General features: G+C 42.0%; 2 long non-coding RNA genes across 2 annotated transcripts; both read right to left on the bottom strand.

The window, feature by feature from the left end:
* Positions 1-226: 226 nt before the first annotated feature.
* LOC125756218 (uncharacterized) lies at positions 227-15911 on the bottom strand. The gene is made up of 3 exons (XR_007414542.1): positions 15843-15911; positions 5537-5608; positions 227-496 (listed from the first exon to the last, which is right to left on the bottom strand). It is a non-coding gene; the product is annotated as an uncharacterized LOC125756218 (long non-coding RNA).
* A 530-nt stretch (positions 15912-16441) lies between these two features.
* On the bottom strand, positions 16442-21169 carry LOC119375949 (uncharacterized). Its single transcript, XR_007414543.1, has 4 exons — positions 21112-21169; positions 20871-20979; positions 18375-18611; positions 16442-16532 (listed from the first exon to the last, which is right to left on the bottom strand). It is a non-coding gene; the product is annotated as an uncharacterized LOC119375949 (long non-coding RNA).
* Between the last annotated feature and the right edge of the window lie 415 nt (positions 21170-21584).

Genomic DNA, 21584 nt, shown 5'->3' with positions numbered 1-21584 from the left:
GTATGAGCTTTAATGCTGAAAGACAACATAAGCCATGCGATAATCATATCCAACGCCACAGAACATGCCATGCAAATTAAAATTCAATAGTGCTGCCTTTCCTTCAGTAGCATGCTCATTATGTTAATACATGGCAAGACATGCACTTATAGCCCAGTTTTTTACAGCCTCTTTGCATTAATTGACAAAGCATTAAACTGAGCATTACTTAATAAAATACTAATACATATCACACTGAAGAAAGCAAATGTAAAAAGGCACAACCAAGTTCCAACAAGAGCTTAATAATGTGAACAAAATGGTTGATGCCATGTTGCATGTGAAGCAAAGCCAGGGATTCACAGCATTGGTCATAATACACAGTGAATAATGCAGGCGTTGGAGGTGCCGGGGTCATTTCACAAGAGGAGAGTAAAAACAATGCAGGCTTTTGGGGTGCCCAGGTCATTTCATGATGGGTGAATAAAAATTGATCCTCTTTGGCCCTGATGAACTCCTGAAAGTTGTAGGAAACAACCAGTCAATGTTAATGCATCAATGCCACTTCATGAAATGAAGCCAATTAAAACTGCTTAGTGATCTAGCTCGTTGATGCGAATCATGCACTGACATTGTTTAAAGGGACACTAAAGGCAAATAACAATTTATGTCAGAGTGAAAGCCCAATGTATGACAACTTCTAAAACGGCAATATTATCAACAGCAGTGCCTTACTTACCGAGAAATTAAGCTAAATGTATCACATGACGAGCGCCACGAGTGGGACATTTTCGAAGTGATCCCGATGACGTAGGGAAGTCGGCCTACAATAAATCACTAGTAATCAAACTAGCAGCAGTAAAAAAAGAACATTCCGAGCATCAAAAGACGTAATAAAATGCTGTTTGTTCGTTTCCGCTTGATTCATGGAAAACAAAACCTCCGTGGCGTTGCCATGGGTAACGGCGCGCGTGGTTCAAAGGTTCCGTTTTCGCCGAACTGTGCCTCGCTCGTTTCAGTGGTAGTTTCGGGATCGCGTACTGCCGTGCGTGTTTTGCGCGCTCGTGAAGGTCGCTCTGACAGAAAGTTCGACAAAATGCCGCATGCGTGTGATATTGCCGGATGCCCGAATGGTGCACAACGCCAGTGCTGCAGCAAGGAAACCGGTGTGTCTTTTCACTGGGTGCCGCGGAATGAACCCTTACGCTCGAAGTGGCTTAGTGTCATGCCATTGCGCCAGTGTGCTAAACAGTCAAAACCTCTGCGTGTGTGCTCGATGCACTTTCGTACTGAGGATTACGAGACCAACCGCAACTTGGTGACGGCTTTGAATGTGCCCATCCGAGCAAGTCTTTGCCGTAGCGCCGTTGTTGCTACTGTGGGTCCCGCTACTTCCGCTCAGCTGCTACTAGTGTCGGCGGCCGCGCAGTAAAAGCGGGCAACGTTGGGCATGGCAGCAGTGACGTATGAGAGTCGTATTTTCAGGCGGGAGATTTGAATCGCGCTAACGCGATGCGGACCACTAAAAACGTGATTTTATTTCAAAATAAGCACTTCCTTGGCACAAAAGCAGCGCTACGAGGTTTCTGGACCGCTATTTCAACAATCAACGTCGACTTAATATTTGCCTTTAGTGTCCCTTTAATGGGGCCCTGCAACACTTTTCTGAGTTGTAATGGAATAGTCTCACTATTAGTGCATGACGCTTCACGAATCACATGCCGCAAAAATTTTTAGAATCCGTCAAGTACGAGCAGAGTTACAGGTATTTGTTGCACGCTTCAAGAGCCTTCTCTCCCCTTTCGTGCCAGCGAGTGCGCTGAAATCTACGCAGGGAGGGGGATGACCAGGGGGCAAGAAGATGCGTCCCTTCGTCAGCGCGTGTCATGACCTTGAGCACTTTTTTTTTCTTCAAACGTGCAAGCTTACTTTCAGTGTGAACGCGAGCGTGTGGGTGTGGCGGCATCCCCGCGGCGGCCACATTAACTACGCAGCCCACGATGCCCAGATTAGTTAACCGCCACGGGTATATGGCGCAGAAATTTGGGTGTATGGCATCATTTGTAGAGAGAAGAGGGAGCAATTTCTAGCCAACTTTGAGAACTGTAAATTCTAGGCCGTGTGCCACGCTATAATGTTTGGCATGTGTGTTCTCGGGAGCCTCGACTACCGATCAGTAGGGTTTTTTGACCATGCTTAGAAAGTGTTGCAGGGCCCCTTTAATACAAGACCAAATGCACACCTGCACTTTGTATAATGAAGTCCAACTGTGAGAACGTGTGGTTGACTGAATAACAAAATTTCACCGATAGCTGGCACAGATATGGTTTAAAAAATGTGTAGAAAATCAAATGAGAAAAAGAAACACCACCAATAAGCTTACTGAATGCGTGACTGAAATTTGTTTCAGCAAGCATCAGAAGTGCTTGCAATAATCTCGTGCCCTAAAAATTTGTGCACTTACAGAGCTTAGAAAGTATATCCAGTGATGTTCCAGTGGGCATCGCCTACTTTCAGAATCTTACAATGGCTTTTATATAATGTTGCTGCTATGCAGCGATATATCCCATAATGCAGAGTAAACAGAACAGGTGACTTTTCAATCATAGTGGAATATCAGTGAAAGTAAACAGCTTTCTTCAAAATTGGAGAGCACGAAATCGAACAAGATTAAGAAGGTATACAGATGCACAGCACAGGCGCTACTCGCAACTAAGCTTCAGAAAAGTCTCCCTAGATCAAGAGCAAGACATATGCACACCATAACCATGTCTCTAAGAACGGTTTTTCTTTACTGCGCAGCACAACATAAGTGTCACTGATACAATCCCTCTTTCTTTTTGTTGTGCTGCGGAGTAAAGAAAAACTGTTCTTAGAGACATGGTTAAGATGTGCACATGTCTTGCTCTTCCGATCCTGATTAGCGTTGTTGACTGTCACGTGCATTGTGCCCGCACACACCACTCGGCTGGGTATATATCTAGGGAGACTTTTCTGAAGCTTAGTTGCGAGTAGCGCCTGTCCTGTGCATCTGTGTTCCTTCTTAATCCTGTTCGATTTCGCGCTATCCAGTTTTGAAAATTATGAACCAACTAGCCCAGCAACGTATTTTGTTAAGCTGTAAATAGCTTAAACAGAAGGGCCACTTAAATGGAAACACTGCCTCCAATTTGGTTGACTTTGTATTTCAATGCTGTACCCATATAGTACATCTTTCTCTGTAAACGAAATTCATGTTAGATGGAACATTTTTTCCTGGTACCTTCAGGTTCCGTTCAAAGAGATTCTACCATTCACTGTCAACAAGTCTCATTTCAATAATAGAAGTGTATTTAGAAGTACGAGAAGTTGAAAACTAAATGATATTACTATAGTTATCGAATTAAGATTAGGATCTCATGGTTGAAATTTCCAAAGCAGTATTAGCTGTCACCAGCTGCTCTCTGTTGTTTGAGTTAAATTGAAATACCTTTAATGCCATAGCGAATGTCTAAATGGCAATATTAGGTGGTTAAAGGGGCCCTGCAACAATTTTCCAAGTAGCCATGGAATGGCTTTACTAAAGGAGCTTACTGCCTCACAAATCGACCACCGCAAAAATTTTTAGAATTCGTCCAGTACGAGTGGAGTTAGAGATTTGTCACATGCTGTAATTGCTTTCTTTCTTCTCTCATCCTGACGAGCGCACTGGAAGCTAAGCAGGGAGGGATGGCATGGGGGAAGCAGCTACATACGCGCGCCTCGTGACCTTCAGCACTTTTTCTATTTTTTTCCCCCCCTTTGAACGTGCGGCGTAGTTTCAGTGCCGTCGCGTGTGCGCACGGGGGCAAGTAGCGGCCTCCCGCAGCAGCCGCAGTAACTACCGAGCGCGCCATGTTCAGATCAGCCAATGGCATGAAACTTGAGTCAGTGACGCAGTGATTTTGAGTAAATAGCATCATTTGTCAACAGAATAGGAAGTGATTTTTAGCTGCCTGAGAATTTATTGTAAATCCCAGGCCGCGTACTGCGCTATAATGTTTGTCTCACATGTTCTCGGGAGCCTCGACTACCAATCGGCAGCTTTTTCCGGCCATGCTGAAAAAGTGTTGCAGGGCCCCTTTAAGGTAATGCAATACACACACACACACACACACACACACACACACACACACACACACACACACACACGCACACACACACACACACACACACACACACTTTCTCTGCTGATAACCTACTCTAAAAGTAGCAGATGAGAATGCTGAATACAAAATCTTTTTGCTCCATGTCTATAGAGTGACCAGTGTTAGCAGTTTGAGTTAATAGGGTAACTGCTCTGGTTGCCAAGTTACGTTGTGTCAGGAAATGAATACACATGATGATATGGCCACTTCAGATTTATCATCACACGACAAATAAGTCAAAGAAAATGAGCCAGAATAATCATCATGCGTGGATGAAGTACCAAGTTCTTGCACACAATTAGCAAATTAGATAACAAGGCATGCAAATAAAATGGAGCATAAATAAAATGGTGCCATACATTGCAAAAGAAGCCATAGGCTGAAACACTGAAAACTTACTTGACAGTTACAAAAACAACAAAGACTATTGTCACACACTGAAAAACATTCATGCATACATGAACACAGACTACTAATCTTTTCCCAACTGAAAAATGTTGCATATCTGGCACAAAAGATGTAATGAATGTTTTGCCCGATCAAAACTGTTTAGTGCCAGTTTATGTAATATTTGTTTCTGCACTGGTTTTTGCCTTTGTACAGCAAGTACCACTGCCTTTTGATCTGAATGAATTACCTTCCTTGATAATGTTAAAAATGCCGTAGAAGAATTCTTTTCCCCACACACTTTTGCTGAGTACCATACACCTCAATTGATAACTGCTGTTTCAATTGATAACTGCTGGTAACTGCAGTGATAACTGCTGTTTCATACAATCATAAGCACATACAGGGCTTTTGAATAGGGATCCAAAATGTTCTGTGACCAGAAGACAGTGTGTGTGACAATAGGCAGAGAATATAGAGTGTAGATAGCATAGAAAAAAACTAATGTATGCTTCTGCTAAGATACCACGATTTTGCGACATGCTTGTTTTAAAATCCTTATTTTGGAATGGGATGCTTTAAAGACAAAGTTGTATTCTCATGTGCGTAATTGTCTCAACAAAACAGGCCGATTTGTTATCTCAAGCTCAACAAATTGGCTCTCCACACAGTTTCTAAAGAGAATGAACATTCCCAGCAACCGTATCCATTCCATTTGGGTGCACAAATTATAGTTTTTTCGATAACAGAAAATTTACAGCTGCCCTAACATGAGAGATGGTTTACTTCTAGTTGAAAGAATGCACAATGAGAAAATGTAAAGGCATTCTTTTGTACGAGGTGTTCATTTCATTTTTTTCCCCCTCTTATTACTATGCCCAGTACTTTCATAGTAAGGTTGCCAGATAAAGGTTCCACAGCACACTGACCAAAAAAATATGCATGCACGACAATGAGGAGAAAGAAAATCACACAGACAGGACAAGTGGAAACAAAAGACTAACCCTTTGGCAAGATTCCTCTGGTTTTTGGCACTTGCGCTACTACCAAGTCTACTGCAACTAGCTGGTGTTGGTCTTGAACCCAAAAGAAAAAAAAAATAACAGACTGAATCCCATGCACCCAAGATGCAAACACTCAGTTTGGCACAGCCTTCAACTCTGTGCAGTATGATTTAATATTTTTTTCTTTTTAGAGAGCAATAGCTGCTTATGCACCCAGAAGAAGCCAACGCATAAACTACTACCAGGATTGACACAAATAGTGGTGTGCTTTCAGATAGCATGCAGCCATGGCCTTTTTGTAGAGATGGCATAGTGCCATTTATTGCAGTTTTCCTATCTCCTTATAACAATACAAAAATAATAATAATAAATTAGCACTACAGAAAGCGTACCTTCAATGATTCTCGACTAAAACTGTTTATCAATTAATTGGGAGCTACATACTAGGTCTACAATAAAGTATTAGTTATGCATCAGACAAATACTTTAAACTTGCAACAAAGTAAGCATGAGGTGAACTATCCTTTACAAACACCATGGATTGTAATCTAGCTTTCAGTCTAATAAGAGTCGGCTGGTATTTCCATAAGGTTTCTTCAAAATTTTTCAAAGCTCCTAAAAATGCATTCAACTTTTAAAAATTACTAGTATATACAGTAGAACCTCATTCACACATTTCGATAAAAGGAAAGTGATGAGAAATGTACTAAAAAAAAAAAATGTTCAGTTTACACTTTAATGCCACATTTGCAGAAATACAGTTGACTTTCCTGGCTAAGCCAAATTTTAAAATATTAACAAAAACCTAATAAATGTACACAAGTTATGTGTGAACGTTTCTAAATTTCTGATCGACTAAAATTATGTCACACATTATACATTCTCCTGCAACATTTTTTTTTAGTAATCTTTAGGCTTGTGCGAACAGTGAATTTTAGGTCCGAAGCGAATTCGAAGCGAATTTCGAAGCGAATTCGAATAGTTATATCATATTATAAAGAAAAATGACCATATTCGTCATGACCCAACTAACCAGTGCAATATTTTTAAAGTTCAAACAAGGCATACACATATCTCATTCTTTTTGGTTCAAAGGAAAGTGGAAGCAACTTTGAGTAGTAGCAGGATTTGACTTTCGGTAGAATGCAAGTGATAACCTGTAAAACATGTTACGTTTTAAGATTTACTATACTTGGAGCATATAAGCCGATATAACAAGCTTTTAAACTTAAAAAATGATGAATCGATGTGAGGGCAATATAGTAAAACCTCATAAATTTGAACTCTGCTATTTCGAAATCCTGCACAATTAGAAGGATTCCTGCGGCCCCGTACTTGGCGATGTAAATGTGAGTGGATAATTTAAAGCGGCGGTCAGTACCAGCCCAGTTAATTCGAAAACTTTGGGTGCCATGTGCCAATTTCCCGATCCTGATTTAGCCGCAAATCCGCAGAAACGATGGCCCTTAGGAGCCACAAGGCAATGCAGCAGTATAGCGATACTAATGTGTGACAAGCGAAGCATCCCAGCCTCGCTGCTGCCAGCACAAGAAAAAAAAACTAAACAAAAGGCGGTCTTGTGGTCAGCTGGAATGTGCCCCTGCGGAAAACACGTGCTTCACTGCGACACAGTAGTGACACGCAGGCAGCATGGCGCATGCTTCTCTCAATGTCAGCGCGTCATGAATTAGCCATTCTTTCTGGGAAAATAGAGATATTATTGAAGGGCGGTCTGACGGAATATGCGATGTATGCGAACCTCTGATTGGCGGTTATTCCGGTAATTTGCGCACTTGCACTGCTGGCGGAGTACTTGCAAGTTGCCTGCAACGCCTACTTCCAAAACTCCGTTCGAAAACTTCAATGATCATCTTTTCCACACAGAACACATCGCGAATTCCGTCACACTGGTCATTATTAAATTCTTTATTTTACCAGAAAGAATGGGCGAATGGCAGAATGAAAGAATGGCAGCAGTGAATGAAAGAATGGCAGCAGCGAGGCCCTCTGTTTCCCCGGTTTAGCGGTAAAATTGGGACCAGGTGTTGCTGGAAGACATAACCCTTATAGCTGCAAACTAGCAGGCACAAACGACCACCTCTGATTACTTTCAGTAATTCAATGTTCCTTGCATCCCGCTTTTTGTAGGTTTGGTTAATTTGAAAACTCATTAGATTTTTCACAGACCCAGTGACTTTGAACTAACGAGGTTTTACTATATGTTCATTTACCTTGAAGTAGGGTTTCGCGGCAGCGCGGATTCTCCTGGAAAAGTGTATTCACAGTACAGCACACCTCCACTGCAGTGAAACCACCTTTACAGGGTGTTACATGCGGTTTATATGTCTCTTCGTTCATTTCGAATAGTTCGAAATTTCCTAGAATTTAAATTCGTTTTGAAGCGAATTCAAATACTGTAATATTCGTTCGAGTATTCGAAGTGCTTGAATACAGAAGACTAGTACAGTAAAAGCTCGTTAATTCGACTCTCGTTAATTCGGAAAATCGGTTAATTCGGACACGTCATCTGGTCCCTGTAAATATACGCATCACTCTATGAGACTGGGCGCTCGTTATTTCGGACAGATTTGACCGCAAATCGGATAATTCGGCGACTTTCGGGCCGCTGGCGAGGCTCGAAAACGAAAAAAGAACAATTCGGAACAAAAGTGAAGCTCAAACGCAGCATCGCCATGGACATCAATTATCGACTTGGCTTGGATTGAGACTGGTTGAACGCTTTTTTTTCGCGTGTGGGTTTTGTTGCTTAGTTCCCGTTGGTGTGCTGCATCGTTGATCGCCGATTTATCGAGGAACGTTTCAGTACGGCTCCTTAGCTTGATCGTTGCTGGTGCTTTGTGCTGACTTCTCGTGCGACCGCACTCTCCGCCGATGGCAACGCCGGCGAAGCGGCCCAAGTACGAGGCCAAGCTTCACCACCAAAGTAGAAATTTTGCGTGCTCTGAATAACGGGCTCTCCCGACAAGAAGTGATGAAGAGTGATGAAAGGGGATCCTTCAATCGGCGCCAAGAAGCAAGGAACGAGTAACCGTACTTTTAATCCCCCAACGTGACGGGAACAGAGCGCTTGCCGCTTCTCGTTATCGGAAAGGTTCAAAAGCCACGCTGCTTTAAGAACATCAACAATCTTCCCGTGGATTACCGTGCTAACCGAAAAGCGTGGATGACGGGTGAAACTTTTGCGGTGCTGCAGACATGCGAGCTGCTGAGCACCTTGAAGGGCTCAGAAAAATTGTGTCCGCGCGAATTTCTGCTCGAAAACAGACAAGCATCCGCGATTACTTTGTTAAGTAAAGGTATGTTGAAAAACTCGTGCATTTATTGTGTTTATTTCGGCCATTCGATAATTCGGACATTGGGTTAATTCGGACATTTTTCCGGTCCCTAGAAATCCGAATTAACGAGCTTTTACTGTATCTTCCTTCTGTCATATTTGGGACCATATTACACTTCTGTGAACAGTACTACAACAATGAAGTTGAGAGTACAACAGAGGCCCATCTGATCGGGATGAAGAATAGTAAAAGGAAAGAACCAAGGCACCATCTGAAAGCATTTAAGACTCTGAGCAGAGTTTTTCACAGCGTGTAAAAAACCACCACAGAGCACAGTTTCTTGGTGTGGCGCATGACACGACTACTAGCTGCAATTAAGAGCGCGGCGTGGCTTGGATGAGCAACGACTCCAGATGAGTGTGCATTTTCTCCCTGGTCACAGTGTCCTGTCACAGTGTGCTCCTCCCCAGTCTATAATTTTGCAGTGCTTGGCCAGGGCATTTAACACAATGTGCTGTTTACCGACATTATTCCTCCTTTTGTTCAGTGTCTTGGGGCCCCTTCCTTCTGGCACTGCAAATTAAGTGTTGTGTGGCGCAAATTAAGTTTCTGAAAATCAACCATAATTATGTATGAAGGCTAAATTTGCAAGACACTTTATAATCCCCTTAAAAGTGAAATGCAATAGAAGAGACAACTTTTCTTCACCCGACTTATTAAAAATCAAGTCCCTCAGTTCCAAATGCAGTATTACAGGCATAAAAATTTACCCTGAAGTACTGTACTAGTTTCTCTGCTCCTGCAAGTCATATTGAAAGTGATGGTACAGAGTGAAAATAAAAGGGGGACCTATGTTTGAACAGAGGATGGAGCAAACTCAGAGTCCAGCTGATGGTACCAGCATGCGAAGCTTTTGCAAAAAACTCGAGAGGAGATCACCATTCCTCCAGTTTATCGCTTTGAGAAGAGATCTGCTGTCTTCTTAAAGCGATAATGCGCCGAGACCAATGACAGTGTGTGTTGACTAAGCAGTCATTTGTGCGATTGTGCACTGTGAATACCCCAGTACAAATAATTCTCTTACATTCCCTCATTAGGCCTTGCGACATCACTGCACAATGCACGATGGCTATTGACTGACAGTGGGACAGGGCACATTCAGTCACACCTGCATCTCACCATCTTGATCAATTATCTTGTTCAAAATGTTGCTCTCGGTAACTTGCAAAAAGGAAGCCGTTTGCCAAAGGTGAAGAATTTCGTGCTGCTCGGGGAAAGTAGCATCACTTCGAGATAAAGAATCAGATGACAGAAAGTGGGGGAGAGGGGGTATGGGCTTTGCCGGTTTGGAAACATTTCCACTTTTTTCTTAAGCATCACACATGGGTGCCACCAGACTGGTTGGGAGAGCTCCGGCCACAGCATGCATGTTGCTACTTACATTCAACACGATAGTACCATGCACGCATCTCTCTGCGATTATGAACATTGTTTTAACCCTTTACTGCCGGTTGTCGCGAATTTGCGACATACTGAAAGACGCCGATTAAGTAACACACGAAACGAATTGATGCCTTCACCGGCAGCTGTCACGTATTTCCGGCGAATGTAGCTTTCAGCACGAGACATCTAGCGCCATTGCATGTAAGGTATTGCAAGCTGGAACCCAGTGTTGTGTATCTGTTGCCGGATAGCGAGAAGCACGTGCAACAGCTGTCGCTTCTTCATTGTTTTCTGCCCGAAGGACGGAAGTGCCATCTCCTAAAAAATAGTTTCGATGTGCGCGCATACAAGAGGTTGCACACGACATGTCACGTTGTTTTGAAGTACGTTATTTCCTGCGCGATCCTCGCTTCTCTGGTATGTCGCGAATTCGCGACATCCGGCATTTGAGTCAGTCAGTGATGACTGTCTGTATGACAAGTTCATGATGGACTTCCGCTCATTTTATGGGAAAAAAAGAATTCGCACGCGCTTGCCACCTGAAGAAGAAAGTGACGACAGCTGTCTCAGTGAGAGCGAAGACGACGATGTCGATCCCGATCCTCATGCACAAGCACGAGTGTCTTCATCGAGCAGTGAGGGTGAAGACGAAGATGTGGTAGACCAGCCAAGCTAGTGCCTCTCTAAAACATGCAGTGCGGTGGAAAAAAAAAAGACTGTCAAGAACAGCAGGAAATGCCACACTGGAAAACCTCTCATCCTCAATGTGACACTGTCCGAGCTCCTATTAAATATTTCAAAAATTTTTTATGACACCTTCACGGATGAAATCGTTCAGCAGAGCAATCTGTTTGCGACGAAGAAAAAATTCGAACAAAGGACTGGCTCTGTCCCGTGGTGAGCTAGATCTATTTCTCGGTGCCGTCGCCTTCATGTCATTCTGTCGGCTCCCAAGAAGTCGGCTATACTGGGCGGCGGAGTCTAGGGCACGCACGGTGGCCTACACGATGTCACGTGATTGGTAGGAGGCAATAAAGTGAAACTTGCATTTAACAACAATGACGATGCCAAGTTACGTCGCCCTGAAGAGATCCGCTTCATTGATGCGGCGATGCCGTACTTGCGTTGCATTGAACATATTGAGCTACTATTCGCTTAAGTGCCGGTTGTCGCGAATTCGCGACATACCTAAAAGTATGCATTAAAGTTGCATTTTGAATAATACAACTGCTGCTTTAAGTTAAGATTGCTATTTGAAGCTGAAAAATGAAAAACAATTTTTTTTCTTCGGCGCTTTCATAATTCAGGCATTAAAGGGTTAATGATATGCCATGTTTAGGCATTTTCGAGCAAAAAATGGTACCTGCTACATGCTAATTTCTAGGGGTGTGCAAATATTCGAAATTTCGAATATTTTTCTGATAGTGTTCACTATTCGATTCGATTCGCACTGGAATTTTACTATTCGAACTTCCCAAAGAGAAATGCAGTCAACGTCCGCTTGAAAGTGACCCCTTAAGATTTTCAATATTCTTCACTTCCTTACACTGTCCTATCGCGGCAAAGCTGTCTTTCAAGCTTTGTTACGGTCGAACTTAGCCAAGACACAGTCAGCGTCCCATTGAAAGTGGTTCCTAGATTTTCAATATGCTCCTCATCACCGCCGTATTGCGGCAAGCTGCCTTTCAAGCTCCGTTACGGTCGAACTTAGCTAAGACAGTCAATGTCCGATTGAAAGTGGTCCCTAGATTTTCAATATGCTTCACCTCATCACACCCCCGTACCGCGGCAAAGCGGCCTTTCAAGCTCCGCTATGGTCGCAAATGTATTGACTAAAAAAGAATGCTAGTTCCAACATGGAGATGAAAGATGTGCAGAGTTGGGGGCTTTATTAATGCTGTTTCGGACCTGAAATTTGGGCAGGAAGTCCGCAAAATCGGACGCCGAAGTTTTTTAGCATCCAAAATTTTAGATGTCCCTATATATCGACGTATACGAGGCAGATTTGGAACTCCGGACTTGAAGGGAGCACACCCTTGTCCGCCACATCAGTTGGCCTTCCACAGCAGTTGAAAGAGGAGGAGCGGCTGAGGAAATGGCATGTTTGCCTATCACGTGTAAAGTGTTATTGGCAACACTTTGGTTGCACCAAATCATGTACATAAATACAATTTGGCCTCTACATTGCCTCATTCTTGATAAGACAACTATGAAACATCACCCCACCAGCGCTTCAACCTAGCAAAAAGAACACTTTCATGTTGCTATCTCATAAGAATGTACTTAGGAATCCTCTCCAACTTTCTTTTTCAGCAATTTCGCTTCGAAGTATTCGAAAAATATTCGATTCGATTCGCACTTCAATATTCGAATTCGCTTCGCACCCGAAATTTTGCTATTCGGACAGCTCTATTAATTTCCTGAATGCATTCCATTGAGTCTATGCATTTGTGATGTTCACACGAAACATGCAGTGTATGTTCACATACAATTCATTGCTAGTTGTGCCTTAAAACACTGAGCGAGTGCAAACAAGGCTTAAGCTCAGATTTTTCATCTCTTCAAGCCTCCATGTTCTCCTGAACGGGCGTGTCGCTAGAGCCAGAGTTTCAACACGTGGTCTTGTCTTTTTCAAGGCAGCAGCCTTGAAGACGACGAGACCACTTGTCAAAACGCTGGCTCTAGTGACATCCCTTATTCAAGAATTTTCCATCCGAGCGAGTGAAGCACCTTAATATGAATAATATGAATAAGTTGTTACATTTACTCTGCTCACACCTTCTCAGCTCTTTAGTTCCCTTCAGCTGTAGCAGCTGCTACTGCTCCATTTTTTTTTCTCACTGTGGTGCATTTGAAGTGGCTGTACAAGGTGTAACTTCTAACAAAGCCACCCGAAAGCATTAAAGGAGTGGCCAAGCCAGTAATACAGGCTAGTTGGCCTGCCATATGGGGCCATCAGTACAGTCAAACCCGATTATAATGAACAGCAGGATTTTCCGGAATTTGTTCAATATATCAAGGAAGTCTATGTAATGAACCCGCTTTTAACAAATTTCAACGCCTAGTTCACTATACGAAATATTGTGAAGTCAGACGAAAACGCACAAACAAAAATAATGCCATGCCACTCGTCACGCATAATATGCTCCAAAAGCAACTGCCCCACAATGTGCACTTGCAGTCGGTGATTCTCTTGGTTTGCAATGTGCGCCTTGGAACAACAATCTGAATTATATTTTCAACTTGCAAAATAATGTCAAGCAACTCAAGTCCACTCCCTTGGATATCGCACAGTAGCGTTGCAGTACATCTGTTGCAGAGATTGCTTCAGCAAATGTTGGTTGTGGGCGATTGTCTTCCAGTGGCGGCTCTTCTTTGTCTTCCATGTCACCAGAAGCCACCACATCAGCAACAATTTCTGCATCCAGTGGGCTTGCATCACTGCTACCTCGTCATCAACAATGACCAAATCTCCAAAGTAGAATTCTTGGGGAACAATGTCAAGAACGCGAGCAAGTTCCTTCCAATTAGCGGCAAACTCAACATCATTTTCAGCTGCACTCGTGGCTTTCGCAAATTCAATGTATCCAATGTACAGATCATTACAGAAAGTACATTGTACATGAATAATGCCGAGACAGCTTCGAGTGTTCATTATAAAGCAGAATTTGTTGTACCCGGGCTCGTTATAAACAGGTTTGACTGTAGTGCTAAAAAGATGGGGACAAACAAAAGCAGCACACAACACCACGTTGACTCTTAAGAATGTTCTTGTCCTTTCATCATTGAAGATCCCAGTGTGAAAGGTGTGGCAACGAGCTGGGCAATGCATTATTAAACACTGCTTCCAAATGAACATAAGGATATATAAGCTGCATAAATCGAAGACTCAAAGATGAACGACTGCTGGCGCTGCAACCTTGAAATTCCTAAATTGGCTATCTGTGATTTTACGGGCTGACATCTGTTCTGCACTAGTGAACTTTTTTAGTTGGCCAAGACAACCTGCTTAGTCAAAATATAGACTTCTGCAACTCCGCCAATTGAAAAAAGAAGAGCATTGAAACCCATGAGGACACAGTGAAGTACTGGTATTTCAGTGCAAAATAAAATATCCCTTTAAGGGAGTATGGTAGGGTAGACAAAAAAAAAAAAAGGGGGGGGGAAGAAAAAGAAAGAAATATATATATATTTTTTTTATTACTAAAAGATACGCATTCTGAGGAGCAAGACCATGCATTGGCAAGGGCGTAAGAACGCTCGAAGCCATTTAAAAATGGCGGCAAGAACTGCGCCTCCTGACTGATGCAAGGGCTTGTTTACATGTTTTCCATTGTTTCTGCATGTATGTATTTTTAAATAAAAATATGGCTAGATCAGTTAAATATATGCATTTCCTACCATTTTGATTTCAAATTTTCCCAGCAGTAATGCCTTTGTAGCGTAGTCATTGGTTTATGTTGTGAACACTCTATGTTTTAGACATAAAGGCGCGTTTTTCTCACGATCAGTTTTTTCAAAATTTTCGAAACTCAATGTACCTTTTCTGGAAAACTATCCAACTGATTGCGCTGAAACTTTCTCAGATTATACTTTAATCCCTTCCAAATAGTCTGAACCTAAAACTTCGTAAAATTGTACTAGTTATAATTTAAAAAAATATTAATTGGAAAGTCTCTCTTACGGCATGTTACATGCGAGGACAATATTTCTTTTTCTTGAGAGATACATGTAGAAACCCGTTTTTAGATCTAGGGGCTAAGCCACTACTACCATGTGGAATCAGCGTGCCAGATTTCACGGTCATACTGTTTTTCGTTTCTGAGAAAAGATACATTTAGTTTCACACCCCAGTATAAAAATGGTACTTAAATAGAAAATAGTCACAAAAGCTACAGGGTCAAAATCGCATAAAGTGAAGGTCAAAAGCTTTCTTATTTAGGGCGCAAAATTTCCCAATAAAATATGCAAAAGTTCTCGAGATATAAAGCTGAAACCAAGATGACTTGTTTACCCTACCATACCCCTTAAGAAATAAAGGGTCTAGATTCACCCTAGGCTGGAATCTATGAGCTGCTGCCACTTAAAACCAGCCAGCCGGCATTCCAGAAACAGCAAGTAGGAGATACTCCTACATACTGCTTATCTCAACGTTTCTTATAACTACAAAACTTGGGGAAAATGTTCACAGCTTCATACTTTACCCGCATAACGGATTTTTATTAAATTCAAGGGGCCATTCAGGACCCTATAAAGGGGCCTGCACACAAGCCTCGCACACCAATATTGCCACGTGCAAAAGAAGGTCTTCAGACAAGAAATACCACTGCAGTTCGCCAATTTGCGGCCTGGTGGCAATATGCTATTGTTCCCAGAAAGGTACAGCATGCATTAGGAAACTCAGACTGGAGCACTATTTTCCCTCTAGGGGATACTGTAAGAAACTATGGAAGAACAGGCATGTAATGTAGAATTTTTAAAACACGTGGGTTCACAAACCACTGGGATCTTGAATAATCGAGGTGAAGTCAGACCAACATGCAATATAATAGGTACAAAGTGCTTACCTTTTCGGTGTCGTTCGAGAGTTCTTTCTACCAACAGAACCGTAGATTGGACCAAGCAATGTGCTTCCTGGTGCTAAGAAAGGAACAGAAAAAGGAAAAAGAACACTGGAGGACATGGTAGACTCTCACCTTAACAAAAGGGGAAAATTGCATGAAATTTCAAATACACATTCCAGCTCCACTAACTTTGCCCACACCACTGTGAACCAGTTTTAAGTAGTGCACAAGACATCCGAAAATGAATGCCTAAATGCTCGACAGATTCGAAAACTTTTGTGGTGATCGATTCGTGAGGCAATAAACTCCGATACTGAGGTAAATCAACAATTACTTGAAAAAGTGTTTCAGGACCCCTTTAAATATGGATGGGCGAATATTCGAGCACTTCAAATATTCGAACGAATATTACAGTATTCGAATTCACTTCGACACGAATTTAAATTATTTGAAATTTCGAAGCATGCAAAATGACGAATATATGTATATTTGACTGCATGTAACCCCTGTAAAGGTGGTTTCACTGCAGCATAGAGTGCTATGCCCTGAATTCTTTTAATGAATGAGAAAGCTTTGACTGGTGATATAATAACTTGCCAGCTCTTATCTCAGGGTGCCAATATCCTCATCAGTGTCCACATCCAACAGTTGTTCCCAATAGTCTGCGGGCACGCTCATGAGGGCTTCCATCACCTGAAAGCATCACAAACAGTAATTTTCAAAAGCCTGCACCATGCAAGAATACAGTCAAATGCCTATATAGCGAAGTGCTTGTGACTTGCAGAACTTGTTAGATTGCTTCGATTTAAACATAGTGCATCATTACACGTGCAATACATTAGGATAAGATTGGCCAATAAACAAACTCTTTCCCACAAATTAGTGGACAAGTTGGATGCCTTAAAAGAACTGACAACAAATTTTTATCAACCCAGTTTTTTTACGACGCAATGGAAGCTGCCCCTCTGTGGTGGTTAAACCAGCAGCAATTGATTCCAAAAGCATGTGGATATTTTGTAAGCAGAACTTTTCGTTCCTCGTCAAGCAACGCTGTGAACGATAGCAATGTCGATAGCTCTCCTTGCAAACTGTTCATTACGCACAAGGTTCTGCTTTCACAGGAGTGACAAACTTTGGTTAACCATTTTCATATTGTCATTTATTGTCATTTTTAACAGTTCTTGAATATAAAAAGCAGGAAGAATAAGTTTTCCAAACGCTCATCATCATGCGAGGTCTCTTTACCACCCAGCAAACAGGTGCTCATCGGAGCTAATCGTGAAGGCACTCTTTGCCCTTCTCCCATTCGTTGGTAGGTGCCGTTAGGCCCTCAACTAACAACGTTCATAGGCCCTCAACTAACATTGTTCATGCTGCCGCTCATGACCAAGAATCATACGTCAAGCGAAGGTGGCGCCACTGTTCTGCTCAGTACAAAGGCATATCTGCACGTTTTAAGTTAGAAAAGATTACGATAAAAAGACGTACCGCATTGCAACGCTAAAATAGAGACAATCAACAGCGTACACCAGTAAAACGTTACGTGAGTGCCTTGATATGAATCATTTTCTTTTTTGCTGCGCCAGGCACCAAAAGTAATTTTCAGTGAAGCAATAAAATTATAAATCCGTGTTCAACGACAAAAACAGGGTTCCTTTTAGCCTATACAATAGACAATCTTTCCATTAGTAAGGTTATCTCAATTCGTGTTCCGAGCGGTTGTCTGTCCCTTTAAGGACATGTCGGACACCTCCGACGGCAATATTGCACCTTTGAAGAACATGAAGGCAGCATCGAGTTGCTGCAATGAAACAGCGTGAAAACAGGATGGAGGGTAAGAATCAAACAACATAAGTGCTGACAAACTGTGTGCAAGTTTATTAAAGATGATAGTCTTTCTTGGGGAACTTAAACGCAGAAATTTTGGTCTGTCTGTGTCTGTCTGTCACCCGATTCAGCGACACGGCCAAAGTTGAACCACTTGCTTACCGACCACCCATCTTGAACTGGTACGGCTGTTCATACTTGTGAACGTTGTCTATCAAAAAGTAAATGTTACATATATCTGAGGTGCAACATCACTAGGTAAGTGTTAGGAGGTGTGTTCCTTTAATAGCAAATACATAGATACGCAATTTTACAGACCCTAGTTTCTTAAGTTGCGCTGAAAATGCCTATGTGTACCGACAAAAGCCCTCTGACACGGAGGAAGGAAACCCTCTGCACAAGCTCATGTTTTCCCGACGTATTGCTAGATGGCGTCCATATCTCACGCAGCGCCTCCTCTATCATCTTTACACGGCATTTGCAGCGGAGCACGCAGATACGTGGCCAATTTTTCAATGGACAAACATAAGTGCTGCTACATAAAATTATAAAAAATGTGGAGATCAAAGTTTTTTTCAGGCCCTGTCATCCCACATTGCAAATTCAGAGCTGCATAACAGGAGCAAGAGAGAAACATGCACAGCAGATATTTTTGAAGAATAAATTTCTCTGAGATTTGTGAAAAGTAACAAGCCTTTCGAGTTTTACCTGTGCCTGCTGCTCAGTCTCTGCCAGCAAGTTGGGCACTGCGGTCATGTCATTTGCAGAAAATCCTACAATAGTTGGTCCGAAACACGTGCCAAGTTGCTGATGGGCATCTTGGTCTCGTGATGGCTGGCCACATTCTGCAGATGCAGTACCAGCGCAGCCAGTGTGTCTCTGTTTGGCTGCGCAGTTGTGTTACTGCCTGCCACGTGGCCCATATGCGGTCTCCATCATCCAGCTCTGTGCCACCCAGCAAAAAAGCCATCAGCATCCGCATACTAGTACAACCACAAGTTTGTTCAGTAAATATGACAAAATCTCAAACCTTTAGGAATTGAGAAAAAATTATGCAGGACTAGCCAGGGGAATGGTTAATGTTCTGTTGCTAAACTGATTCTTACGAGCTACAATATACCATGAATCACAAAACGAGCAGTTAGCTTATGCCAACTATTCTTGCCAACATGTAAAGTGAACAAGGTTGAAGCTTTTTGCAGATGAGAAACTTGTTTTGTTAGTACCAACTTCATAAAGAGTACTGCAGACTGGGCAAGTTGGTGTGACATAAATGCAAAAGTATTTCTAAAGAAGCCGCCAGTGCTTTTAATCAGTAACAGTGGTGATTAATCATCTAACATCATAATTATAACTTATTACAACAATGTGATTAGTACTTTGTAGGCCAGATATGAAAACACCTTTTAAATGTGTGCAAAAGAACGTCTTGTGCAACCTTTTCCCACACCGAAAAGAAAGTGAGTGAATGTTGGATCACAGTAGATTTGCAACTGGAATTGTGAAGTTAGTTAATTTAGCATGAGAAAACGAAATGTCGAGGAGCACAACTGCCTACTCTTCAGAGACGTCCAGAAAGAGCAAGCATTGTTGTATCAACCACCAATCTACTTTGTTCCGCGAGTGTAGGGCTGTGCTTGCTGTTATAGCATGCATGGTGCACATATTTAAATTAGGCAGAGATAACACAGCTGCAATCGTTTTCGGAAACAGTGTCGTCAACATGGTCACCTACTAGGGTATGGCAGTTTCGCTCTTCAGCATGTCTGGTTTCGCCAGTCAATTTCATCAAATTTCATCACTCCGCGAAAATTACCAGTGGCAGCAGCTTTTTGGAGATCTCAAAGCAGCAAAGGCTCTTCGCAGGAAGAACTTCAATTCTCCCATTTGACCCAACTGCCTGTTTCCTCTAATTATAAAGTTCAATTTAACCTACTTTAATTTCTTCAAATAATCTTGTAATTAATGTGTAGTCATCCTAAGATGCCTGCCACCACAGAAAAATTATTATGAAGGCAGCAAGCAAATATCACACTTTCCTTATCTGTTAGCTTTTTTCGACATTTCCTGAAAACGTTGAAAGTTGAAATTCAATATAACGAAGTAAATTGCAGATTTACTGTGTTTGCACATTATGGAAAATGTAGAATGCATGCTCGTGATAGCCCATCAGGAAATGTTGAGGAAACTTCACTTTAATGAAGTCCAACACTAAAGAATACTTGAACAAAGATTTTCTGTGATGTAGTTGGCCCTCTTCTCCCTTGCTATTCATTGCTACCATCTTTGATGTTCCTGCTGCATTTTTATCCTAAGATTTTACAGCAACGTTTGCGAGACTTACAAACAGGGCCAAGAGATTTATGAAGTGTCAGAAAGGGCAAAAGGCAGCAGTTGAGGAGAAAAGTACAGTGTGGGCAGTATAGCACAAATGCAACCACTGACATGAATCCGGAGCATTGAGATAAAGCAATTTATGCAGACAGCAAAGCACTATCCATGAACATCTTGCACAACCATGTTCTGGTAACAAGAGGAGAGAACACCTATTTTAAGATGGGGCCGCAAGGATGGAAACCTGCCTTTTAATAGAAGCAAATTGTAATGAAAAAAAAAATATATAGATATATATATGGACATATATATACAACATACATACCATATTTACTCGAACTAAGCGGATGTTTTTTGTTCGGAAAAACAAACGAACAAACAAACAAACGACAAACAAACAAACAAACCGATGTGCGAAAGCGGGGGGGGGTTGGCTTAGATTTGAGTACAATAATTTTTTTTTCTGGCCTTGCGAATTTCGGGGGTCGGCTTAGAATAGGGGCCGGCCAAGATTCGAGTAAATACGGTATGTATGTATATATATATATATATAAATTTTCTTTTTAATTGGCACCGTCAAACTTAAATCAATGGCAGAAAGCCTACAGTTACCAAAATTTGGCAACACAGGTGGAGACACAGCAGCTGTTGCGATTTGAGTGACACATTACATGTAACATTCTTGTTTCAAAAAGAGCATTTTACACCTAAGTGTTGGGAAGCACAGCAATGTAATGCCTTTGGAAAAGGGACTATACTGACTAGTTCAGCTGCAAGATTGTTCAAGTTAGCTTGTGAGGTTCAAGTGCTCTGTATTATTGTCACAAAATTATTCGTCCAAAAGGCTCCATCCGAGGCCTCTGAGCTTACGTGCTGCATCAACGAACGTCTTCCAAAGAGACTTGACGATGAGAGTTTCACGTAGCGACCGTAGGAAATCCTTTAGGACACCACACACAGCATGGATGTCAGCCTTGGACTGAAAGAAAAAGCATTGTCTGCAATGCAGAATTGCAAAGCTACTAGCACACCTCGCCAAAAAATTTAAAAAAGTTCACATTTTTCATATTGTCAATGCGCAAAATATGGCCGTGATGAACTCAATACGTACCATGTTGGGCACACCCTTGCCTCGTTCAAACTGCTGTCTCAGTTCACGTACTTCTCTTCTGCCCCAGGTATCCTGTGCATAAATAGACATGAAGTAAGCATTTCTACTTGTGACAACTTTGGAATGCTTGCACAAACAACTCAATCCATGGGTAAGCTTTACAGGCATCAACAGAATTTCATGCAAATGGCAATGCACTGCCATCCAGTCACTTGCAGAGAAACACACTGTACTGCTCATCCTGTATGCAGTGGTGGAAAAGCCATTCGACTTACTTGTAGCTGCACAGAATTGGATTTTTAGTAGGGGTGTGCTATTCGAAATTTCGAATATTTTTCGAATAGTGTTTGCTATTCGATTCGATTCACACTGGAATTTTACTATTCGAACTTCCCAAAAACAATACAGTCAACGTCCGATTGAAAGTGACTCCTTCAGATTTTCAAGATGCTTCACCTCAACACACCACGGTA

This window comes from Rhipicephalus sanguineus, unplaced genomic scaffold (assembly GCF_013339695.2).
Source record: "Rhipicephalus sanguineus isolate Rsan-2018 unplaced genomic scaffold, BIME_Rsan_1.4 Seq10377, whole genome shotgun sequence".
Classification (NCBI taxonomy): Eukaryota; Metazoa; Arthropoda; class Arachnida; order Ixodida; family Ixodidae; genus Rhipicephalus; species Rhipicephalus sanguineus.
This window is presented reverse-complemented; position numbering and strand designations above follow the sequence as displayed.